The sequence below is a fragment of the Heptranchias perlo genome, chromosome 6, assembly GCF_035084215.1.
Source record: "Heptranchias perlo isolate sHepPer1 chromosome 6, sHepPer1.hap1, whole genome shotgun sequence".
NCBI lineage: Eukaryota > Metazoa > Chordata > Chondrichthyes > Hexanchiformes > Hexanchidae > Heptranchias > Heptranchias perlo.
Genome location: NC_090330.1, coordinates 17,756,145 through 17,766,354, shown reverse-complemented (window position 1 = coordinate 17,766,354; position 10,210 = coordinate 17,756,145). Strand labels below are relative to the sequence as shown.

The following is a 10,210-nucleotide window of genomic DNA, read 5'->3' as shown; positions in this document are numbered from 1 at the left end:
GTCCTGGCCTGATTTCTGGAGCAGCGGGTGAGTTTCCAACTCACCTCTTCACCAAGCTGCCTAAAATCCACCAGGAGTTATAATTGAGGCCATGCAGAGAGGTCTGCTCTCTGACTGATGATATTTTTAATGTTAGAAAAGAGTCAACCTTCCCATTAGCTCTTTGCCTGGGCTCTTGTTAGAAAGTTGCATTAATATAGCACCTTTAACATAGAAAAATCGCCCAAGGTGCTTCAGACAAAAATGGATGCCAAGCCAAAGAGGGAGCTAGTAGGAGGTGTGACAAAAAGTTTGGTCAAAGAGATGTGTTTTTCTCAGCTGACTCCCTTGCTGTCCTTGTCTCCTGTAACCTCATTCTCCACATTGACTTCCACATACACACCAGGAGCCACGTTTTGGACATTGTCATTGGTGTTGGCCTCAAGATCTTCGAGGTCTCTATCACTGACAGAGTTCTTTCCAATCTCTGCTTCTTCTCTCATCTCCTAACTAACCCTCTGCCTGCCCAAAGCCCTCTCCTATCACCTTCAACTCCATAAAAAGACTTCACCTGAATTCCTCACGTGTGCCTTCTCACATTCCAACCTCCTTGACTGTGGCCTTCCTCCTGTAATGACATTGATAACTCTGTCTTTTCCTTTAACGCCCTCACGGATGGTCCCCCCCCCCCATCCCACCACTACCCTTGGTACAACAGCAACTTTGGTGGCCTCACATCCGCAGACCTTAAGCTTCAGCACTCTTGGTGAGCAACAGGCCTGTCTGTCCAAACATGGCTCAAACGCATCAAGCTCTAATGTCGCTCTATTTCCACAGCCAAATTCTCATAACAGCTCTATTTCTCCGCCTCCACCAGTGATCCAAAGGCTGCAGCCATTCTCTCTACCTGCTTGTCTGACTTTAAGACCTAAATATACCAATAATTCCTCTACCTAATATAGGCAAAACTGAAGCCATCCTCTTAGGAATCACTAGCCTCAACTCCATCAACATCCCCAGCTGTCACCTCAGGCTAAGTCCAAAAGCGCGGAACCTTGCTAAGCTGCTCAGTCATGACCTCTGCTTCTTCACCAACATTTGATCTGACACCAAGACCACTTTTTATCTCATAAATAACACTGTCCACCTTCTCGCTCCAGCTCTCCTGCTGAAAACCTTATCCAACATGGGGGCTTGATGTCTTCTGCGCTCTCCTCTCTGGATCCACAAACCACATCTCATTCAAAATGTCACTGCCTGTATTCACACACACAGCAAAGTCTGCACGCCCATCTTCCATGTTCTCACCAAGCTTCCTACTCCCCCTGCTAAGATCCTTATCCTCACCCTCGAATCCCTCCATAGCCTCGCTCCACCCTATCTCAGCCATCTCCTTCAGCTGTATATTGCCACTCACCCTCTACTTTTCTGACAGAACACTCATTGTTCTCTGCACCCCACCATCCAGGCTGTTCCCTCAACCATTATGACCTGCCCTCTAAAATTCTTTCCGTGCCCTTTCACTTTTCTCCCTGCTTTCAAAAACCTCCTTCTCTTTAGCCAGGCCTCCCTCTCCTGACCCTCCTTTTTCCCCTCCTGCTTTGTGTCTCCTATTTGTCCACTGCCCTGTTAAATTATTTGAGATGTCTCTCTGCACACAATAAATTTACAGAGTAGTTCTCACTATACAGGTCGTTATGCTGCAGCCAGAGTGAAGCTAAGATGGTGTGTGACAACCTCATTCAGGTGGTCTCATCGAATGCGAAATGTTCAACCGATGCCAGTGCGGCTGCAATATATAAAATATACATTTCACCTCACTATGATATGGGAAATGCTCTGTCGCAGCATGACATTTTTAGCAAGGTTGTCCTTTTAGCCTTCTTTACAGGCTCTTGGGATTTGTAGTTAGGACTGCCATCTGTTTATCTGTCCTGTTTTATTTTTGGGCGAGCTGCCTAAGAATTTCTGACAAGTAAACAAGACATCCATAAGTTTCCAATTAATTTCCAGCAGCAAAACATATAATCGCGACACTGCCCCCGCCTGGTGTGGGGAGAGGGAAAAAAAAACACTGTTCACCCCACTTCACAGTGAGTCACAGGATCGTGACGCTGACTGGACTTGTGATTGACAGGGGGGGGGGGGAAGGGGATTGTCTGCCAGCCTTGCCGTCATCACGCACAGCTTTTAGACAGCGGCGCAGTGCGTGATGACGCACTCAAAGGGGGCGGGGATAGATGGGCGGTACCAGCGTTGACGTCAGCAGCCCTCTTCGGAACGCGTGTCTTTTCAAAGCGGGTCGGTGACTTGCAGTCAGTCGGCGGCTGGGAGCTGTCAGCAGGGTGAGCTCCACACACAGGGACAGGACAAGGACAGGAGGGTGGAAAAACAGCGCCTCTTGACAAAAGCACATCAAGTCGACAGGTGAGTGTGTTTTAAAGAAATATATTTTATAATCATTATTACAGCGACACATTCAATCAATGAAAATGATACATTAAGGTGAGTGGCTCATCCAGAATTAGCCCATCTGAGCAGTTGATTTGCGGAGGGGGGGGTTTTTTTTGTTTAATAAGTGATGTGAGTGAGTGTGGAGTTTGAGCAGAAGGATGGGGATTGTTGGGAGTTAGTTGGGAGTAGAGGCACGACCTCCAGCACCATCCATCCATCCATCCATCAATCAATCCATCCACCCTTCCTCTTGCTGCAGTGATTCCCGCTCCTCAGTCCTTTTTAGTCAGAGTGTTATAAAGGAGTTTTGGCAGCCTCGTGTTTTAGAAGAGCCGCCGCCGCCGGCGGAGGAACCGAGTTGTATCTTTTGTAAGATCCATTGTTACTATTTTTTAATTCTGACTCATCTGTGTGGGGGAAACCCGATTAGTTCCGGTTGTAAAATGTTTTCCAGCATAGGATGGGCTGCAGTTTTAAACTGAATTTGCACGAGATAATCTGTGATAATTGGAAAGAAGAATTAGATTCTATCTCGGTATTTAAACCCGACAACAGTGAAGAGTGACTTTATTAATACAATTCAGTAACACTGACAGGAAACTTTCCCCCAAAGACACGGTCATTGGTCTCTCCTTTTGTAGCCGGTCATATTTTCTCAAAAGGTTTTCAGCTTCGGGTTATCGTCGCTTTAATCGTGTGGAGACTTTGTTAAACGTGTTTAATTTCGTTTTATTGAGCTGAGGAAATACAGAATGTGCTGGCATATCACCTCGATCAAATCTGCTGGCTGGAAAACTCAGTGATATACTGTGAGGGGTAAAAATAAAGACTGTAAAAGAATTATTAATTTAACAAAGGTCTCTTTCGCCCCCAATTTAACTAAGGAAGACCCCGGGAAATAAACAAGCTGTTACTTGCTGTGTCACATATTATGAAGACAAATGTAACCAGTTTGTGGTCTGTTAAACAGGCAGAATAACGTCACGGGTTAGGTACGCTTAGGAGGAAGAGGGTGACAGGAAGTTTGACAATTGTAAGAATGAGCAGCTTTCAGTGAGGCAGACTCAGAGCCAGAGCTTAGTAGGAGCACTCCTCTATTTTGGTTTCAGTGTTGCGACTAAGGTGATTCTCCCAAAGCCTCATACAGAGATGCCTGAACAGCAATACGATTCACCAGATGTGGGCCTCAGAACATTGATTAAAAAGGAAGAATGTTAAAGTGAAAGGAAATACATTGTTAGCATCTCTGATAGCAGAGTGTTAAAATGGAGCAGATCTCTCACTGACCTCTGAATGATTTATGTGAGACCAAAATAGACATTTACAGTAACACGCCCTTCCCTGCTGTGCAGAACTAGTTGCAACATTGGTGTGTTTATACTGTAGCTAGAGGTGTGAGACCGGTAGACATAGAATCAGTCCAGCCGGCAGTACCTTGTGCTGGTTTCCCACCCTAGGGCTCTGTCTCTCACCACTTCCTCCAGGTGTGCTGTGCTTTTCATTACCTGGACTGTACCTTTTTTATGTGGAAGATACCAAGGTGACTTGTAGTGACCCCAGCGATTTAAACAGAAAACCCTCTACTGTATTTCAGTTACTGGCAATATCACCTGCTGTCACATCTTACTGAACTTAAGGTGATTGAATAAACACTTCACTAGATCATGGCTTAAGCTATAAACTGCCAGACATCATCGATAAATGAAAAGAAACAATGACACACTGTAGATTTATACTGGTTACGGGGGTTAACTAACCCTCTAGGGCTTTGCTGAACTGTAGTTTAAACTGGACCAGACACTAGGGGCGATTTTAACCTAACCTGCCTGTTGGTAAATTGACAAGATTGGGTGCAACACTGGTTTTATACCCTGCCCGATTTTACACTCTGTTGGGTGGGGTGTAAAACTGGCGTTCCACCCGATCTCGTGGGTTTCCTTGCCCCCAGTGTCCCTTTTACATGGTGATTTGTTGCTCACCATTCATGGAGCCTCTCTGACTTATGTATGTATCTCTCTCTAACGGCTTCAGGTGGACTATCTCATTTCAACAAGACAGGCTGAGAAATACGTTTCAAAAATGATCATGACACACAAAATTTAAATTTGTCTCTTGAACTCAGGAAGATATAAAACCCACAAGATGATTGTATCTTAATTGAATGGCTTGGTATCTCCCCTGGACACCTGGCCAAACAATGTTTATATTCTGGGGCTATTGTATCTGTTTTCTATGAGTGAACCTAGTTTTTAACCCCATAAATATTGTGACAGAAAGAAGGGAAGCTGCAGTGCAAGCTCTGACCAGGAGTACCCTCTTTTTATATAGTCTGGACCCCTTGTTAACATGCCCAGCAAAGAACTCTATACCTGTGCAGAGTTTCTCCTAGCTGTTGCGATTAAATGTTGAGTTTGCGAACGACAGCATCCCCACTAGTCCAAACGTTTAAATTAACTAAGAGTATGTTTAAAGAGTGCTCAGAAGGTCCAAGGAACTTATACTCGTGTGGTATCATACCCGAGTCTTACACTTTCTGGAGGATTGATTCCAGAGTTAGACTGTCGTATATTGGCATCCTGATGCTCTAGATTGGCAGCTGCTTGTAATTTCCAGTGCCCTCCATTTATACTGCAAAAGTGGTACAGTTTGACTAACTGGCATCACAGCATATTTCTACCTAATATGAAGGATATCTGCTCAAAACCAACTGTATGCACTTGCTAATACATTACCCATTACACCATGAATTCACATGTATATGTAACTATTTCATACTAGCTTTTTGTTTGTTTTAAGAGTATTTGTAGTTTACAGTGTCCTTTTTACAAATCCTTTGTTTACCATGCATGTCCCAAGTGTATATGGGCAATTAACTTTCAGGGTATATTGTCACTTATTTAACATTTGTACCACCACACTATGAAACATCATGCTGACTCAAGCCAATATGCTTTACACTTATGCAATAATTTATCACCGCTACCATCATCAGCAGCAGATCTGTAAACATTATTACTTCAACCCAGTATTATATTGGCTAAAATCCTTTCTCCAAATAGCAAATCGCCACACTGGCAGACTCAGTAACTCAGACTAAAATGCTAATAAAATGTATTCTAAGAAGTAAATGTACATGGAAGCAAAAATAAACCATTAGATGAAAATAGTGATACAATGTTAACTGGTACTCTTAAAACCACTTTCTGATTAGCTTTTTATTTAACTGCCCACCATTGTTGCATCACCGTAATGAGTTATATTCAATAAAATTGTGATAACTGAACTGAAGAAACAGCAAAAGTTTGACATTTATGTTACGTGGATAGACTGGAGAAGCTGGGGTTCTCCTTAGAACAGAGACGGTTGAGAGGAGATTTGATAGATTTGCACAAAATCATGAGGGGTCTAGACAGAGTAGATGGAGAGAAACTCTTCCCATTGGCAGAAGGGTCGAGAACTAGAGGACACAGATTTAAGGTGATTGGCAAAAGAACCAAAGGCGACATGAGGAAAAACTTTTTTTTAATGCAGCAAGTGGTTAGGATCTGGAATGCACTCCCCGAAAGGGTGGTGGAGGCAGATTCAATCGTGGCTTTCAAAAGGGAATTGGATAAGTACTTGAAGGGAAAAAATCTGTAGGACTACAGGGAAATGGCAGGGGAGTGGGACTAACTGGATTGCTCTTGCAGAGAGCCTGCAAGGGCTCGACGGGCCAAATGGCTGCCTTCTCTGCTGTGACCGTTCTATGATTCTATTCCTAGATTCAGTCAGTTTTAGGGTACAGAGCTGTGGATCAAATCAGAGCAAAGACATGAAATGATAGCATACCATATCAAATGATAGCAATGACAAATGCATGCGATACCTAGAAATGCTGATGGTGACACAATATGTATCTGCTTGTTATACAAACCTAGTTTTTCCTTACCTGATCTACTAGCAAAACAAACAATTTGGTCTTTCTTGCAGACCCTGTTGTCAGCTGGCAATCTCAAGAGAAAGAAGAGCTTTTAACACTGGCCAGTTCAAAAAAAAAATTGCCAAATTCCTATACTTATGTAATAAAGGAGGCAATACAATAATCTTCAATAGAAATAGAAGTTACATTGCCGAAACAGCCCTTTGGCCCAACCAGTCCACATCAGCGTTTACCCTCTGGGAGCAAGTAGTTCTAATCACGTTTAACCACCCTGTTTCCGTATAACTTCAACCCTTTTCCTTCATCCAATCTAATCTTGAATGTTGACATAGTTTCTCCCTCAACCATTAACCCTGGTAGTGAATTCCGCAGCCTCACAACTCTCCTTTTATAAATAAGTTTCTCCTGCCTTCTGCTCTAAGTCTCTTATATCTATGGCCCCTTGTTTTTGATCCGTCAACTACTAGGAAAGTCTGTTTCTAACTACTCTGTCCCATCCTTTCATAACTTTAACCGCCTCTATTGTATTGCCCCATAATCTGTTTTTTTTTTTAAAAAGCCTCCGTTTTCAAGTGAATCTTCATATTTGTATTTTCTCAAACCTCAGTGAATCTGTGTTGTACCCTCTCAAGCTTCGTGTAGTGTCGAAAAGGACAAATATTTGTCAGCGTCTCTGCTCAGGGTGCTTGAGAGTGTTCTGTTTAGTGCCTTCCAATAATGATGTACAATGGGGAGGGTGCACACTTAATCTGCATTAACATTTTTAGGTGAGATAATTAACGAACTGGGAATGAGGTAGAAAAATGTCTCCTGCCTTCCATTCCTCTGGTTTGTTTTTTGCAATTAATCTAGAGTGGCTATCACATTGTTGGAGGGACTTGGTCATGCTGAAAGCAGATTTTGTAAATCAGGCTAATTATACAGGCTTTGCATAAAAGAAAGATAATCACAACTAATGCCCAGATCACCCTAGGTTGCATAGTACTAGGGTGCATAGTGTCATTCATTGTGTGATGCATCCTGCGACACACGATCGTGAACCAAAGCCGGATTGCAGTTATACTGCAGCTAATGCTGGATGGACAGAACAGAAATGAAAAGCTTGTGCTGGTCAGGGTGGAACCAGTGAACTTACATTACACTTTGGGATCCAAATTTCAACCTCTTTGTACTACCAAAGTAAGGCATTATCCAGGGGAAGCTTTTTTGTGTGTTTTTCTGTTAACTTAATTTTTTTTTTCTTTTTACTCAAAGAAGCATAGAATGTTACAGCAGAGAAACAGTGCATTGACTTATCGAGTTTGTGCCAATGTTTTACTCCATCTGATCCATTTGGTCAATATTCCTTTTTTCTAAGCAGCTGTCTCATCCCTTTTAAAAGAATTCATGGACTCTGCTTCAACAACAGAAGTTAACAATATAACCCTTACTCTGTCTCTGATAGATTCCAGTAGCTTCGTGGCACAATTCCTGAATTTAGAGAGTTTTGGAAAATGATGACTAATGCATCTGCAATTTCCTCACCAATTTCTTTTAATGTGGTAGAAACCATCAGGTCTGGGAGATTTGTCTATTTTAAGTCCAGTTATTTTCTCCATTACCATTTTTTAAACTCATATTAAATGCACTAAGTTCCTCTCCTTGACTTATTTTTAGGTTCCCTTGTACTGCTTGTATTTTGTTTTCTTTCTCCACTGTGACAATGGATACAAAGTACTAATTTAACAAGTCTGCCACTTCCTTGTTGTCCATTAGAGTCTCACTTGCATCTGTTTTTAATGGGCCACTTTACCACTCTCTTTCTCTTAATATATTTCTAAAAACTTTTGCTGTTAATGTTGATACCCTTGCAAGTTTTTTCTCATATTCCGCTTTTGCGCCTCGTAATACTTTCTTTGTATCCTTTTTGTTTTTTGTAGCTTTCCCAGCCTGTTGAATTTCCACTTTTGGTTGTTTTTGTGTGAGCCTTTTCTTTTAGCTTGATACTGTCTCTTAACTCATTTGTTGACAATGGTTGCTTAGCCACACAAGTGAAGCCATTGCCTTTTAGGGGTGTGTACTGGTTTTGTATTGTATGAATTTGTTGAATACTTCACTGTTTGTCTGTAGGTTTACCCATTAACACCTCAGCTGTAGTTACTGTGGTCAGTTTATTTCTCATAATATGGAAGTTTGTCTTACTTGAATTGAAAACTTTGTATTTTGATTCTACTTTCTTCCCCTCGAACTTAATGGGCCAGAATTTGTTGTCAAAATAACAAGGAGGTTAATGATGCTCACTGTTAATAATGCGCGAATCGCACAGCAACTTCAGGCGAGGGCAAATGCACGGTTAAAGGTGGCAATCCGAAAATTGCTGTCTGAGATGCACAGCTCCGCTGTTAGCTTCACGAAAACGGCATCTTGTCGTCTGCCTTACCATTTGAAATGCACTGAATGGCATGAAGTTCCTGTATTTGTGCGGTAGATATGAACTAAACTCGCCACAGACAGTTAAGTCAGGTCATTAAGTACTTTTTAAAAAATTACTGCCAGTCAACCACTCTGGCATTGAAAATTAACTATTACAAGTGTGGAGTCTCATTCCTTCAGGTTTTAATTGTTGTTAGATGCCCGGTTTCCCTCGCTGCACCGTTATCAGCTCACACTTCCAGCAATTTGCAGCGCAAAATATCATCGCAATTAAACAGGCATAGGCATGTCTGTCTAACGGTGAGCGCCGTTCGTTGCCCTACTACTGAAAATTCTGGGATTGACTTATACAGTTGCAAATTAAAATTGGACAAAAAAAAATAAGCTTACTACACTTGGCATTAAGACAATTTACAAATGCTATTTTTATTCTGTGGTGACAATGGTCATCCAAGTTTAACCAGAACTTCCATTTTATATCGAAACATCAAATTCAATTAATTATAGTCTCTAGTTGGTTGTGATCCATTATACCTCTATTATTGACAGTCATGTAAGTTTTCAATGTCAGTCTGGTTCAGTTGGTAGCACTCTGAATTGAAAGGTTGTGGGCTCCACTCCAGGATTTGAGCACGTAATCGAAACTGATGCTTCAGTGGTGCACCGAGAGAGTGCTGCATTATCAGATGCTACTTTCAGATGATATGTTAAAATGAGGTGCTGCCTGCTCGTTGACGATGTAAACAATCCTGTGGAATTATTCAAAAAAGAGCTGAGAGTTCTTCTGGTGCCCTGAATAAATTATTCATGAATTGGCATCTGCTGTGGTGCGTAATATTTCATAGAATCATAGAAATTTATGGCACAGATGGAGGCCATTTGACCCATTGTGTCTGTGCTGGCTGAAAGAAAAGCTATCCAGCCTAATCCCACTTCCAAACTCTTGATCCATAACCTTATAGGTTGTGGTACTTCAAGTGCATATCCAAGTACTTTTTAAATGCAATGAGGGATTCTGCCTCTACCACCCTTTCAGGTAGCGAGTTCCAGACCCCCACCATCTGGGTGAAAAAAATTCTGCTCAACTCCCCTCTAATCCTTCTATCAATTACTTTATATCAATGCCTCCAGGTTATTGACCTCTCTGCTAAGGGAAATATGTCCTCCCTTTCCACTCTATCCAGGCCCCTCATAATTTTATACACCTCAATTAAATCTCCCCTCAGCCTACTCTGTTCCAAAGAAAACAACCTCAGCCTATTCAATCTTTCCTCATAGCTAAAATTCTCCAGTGCTGGCAATATCCTCATAAATCTCCTCTGTATTCTCTCTAGTGCAACCACATCTTTCCTGTAATGTGGTGACCAGAACTGTATGCAGTTCTCTAGCTGTGGCCTAACTAGTGTTCTATACAGTTCTAGCATAACCTCTCTACAGATACATTCT

General features: G+C 41.9%; 1 protein-coding gene across 1 annotated transcript in view; it reads left to right on the top strand.

The window, feature by feature from the left end:
• The first annotated feature begins 2,313 nt into the window (after positions 1–2,313).
• relt (RELT TNF receptor) overlaps positions 2,314–10,210 on the top strand; it is a 76,520-nt gene continuing 68,623 nt past the window's right edge. The window contains exon 1 of the mRNA XM_067985862.1: positions 2,314–2,406. The gene's annotated coding sequence lies outside the window, so the exon portion shown is untranslated. The remainder of the gene's footprint in view (positions 2,407–10,210) is intronic.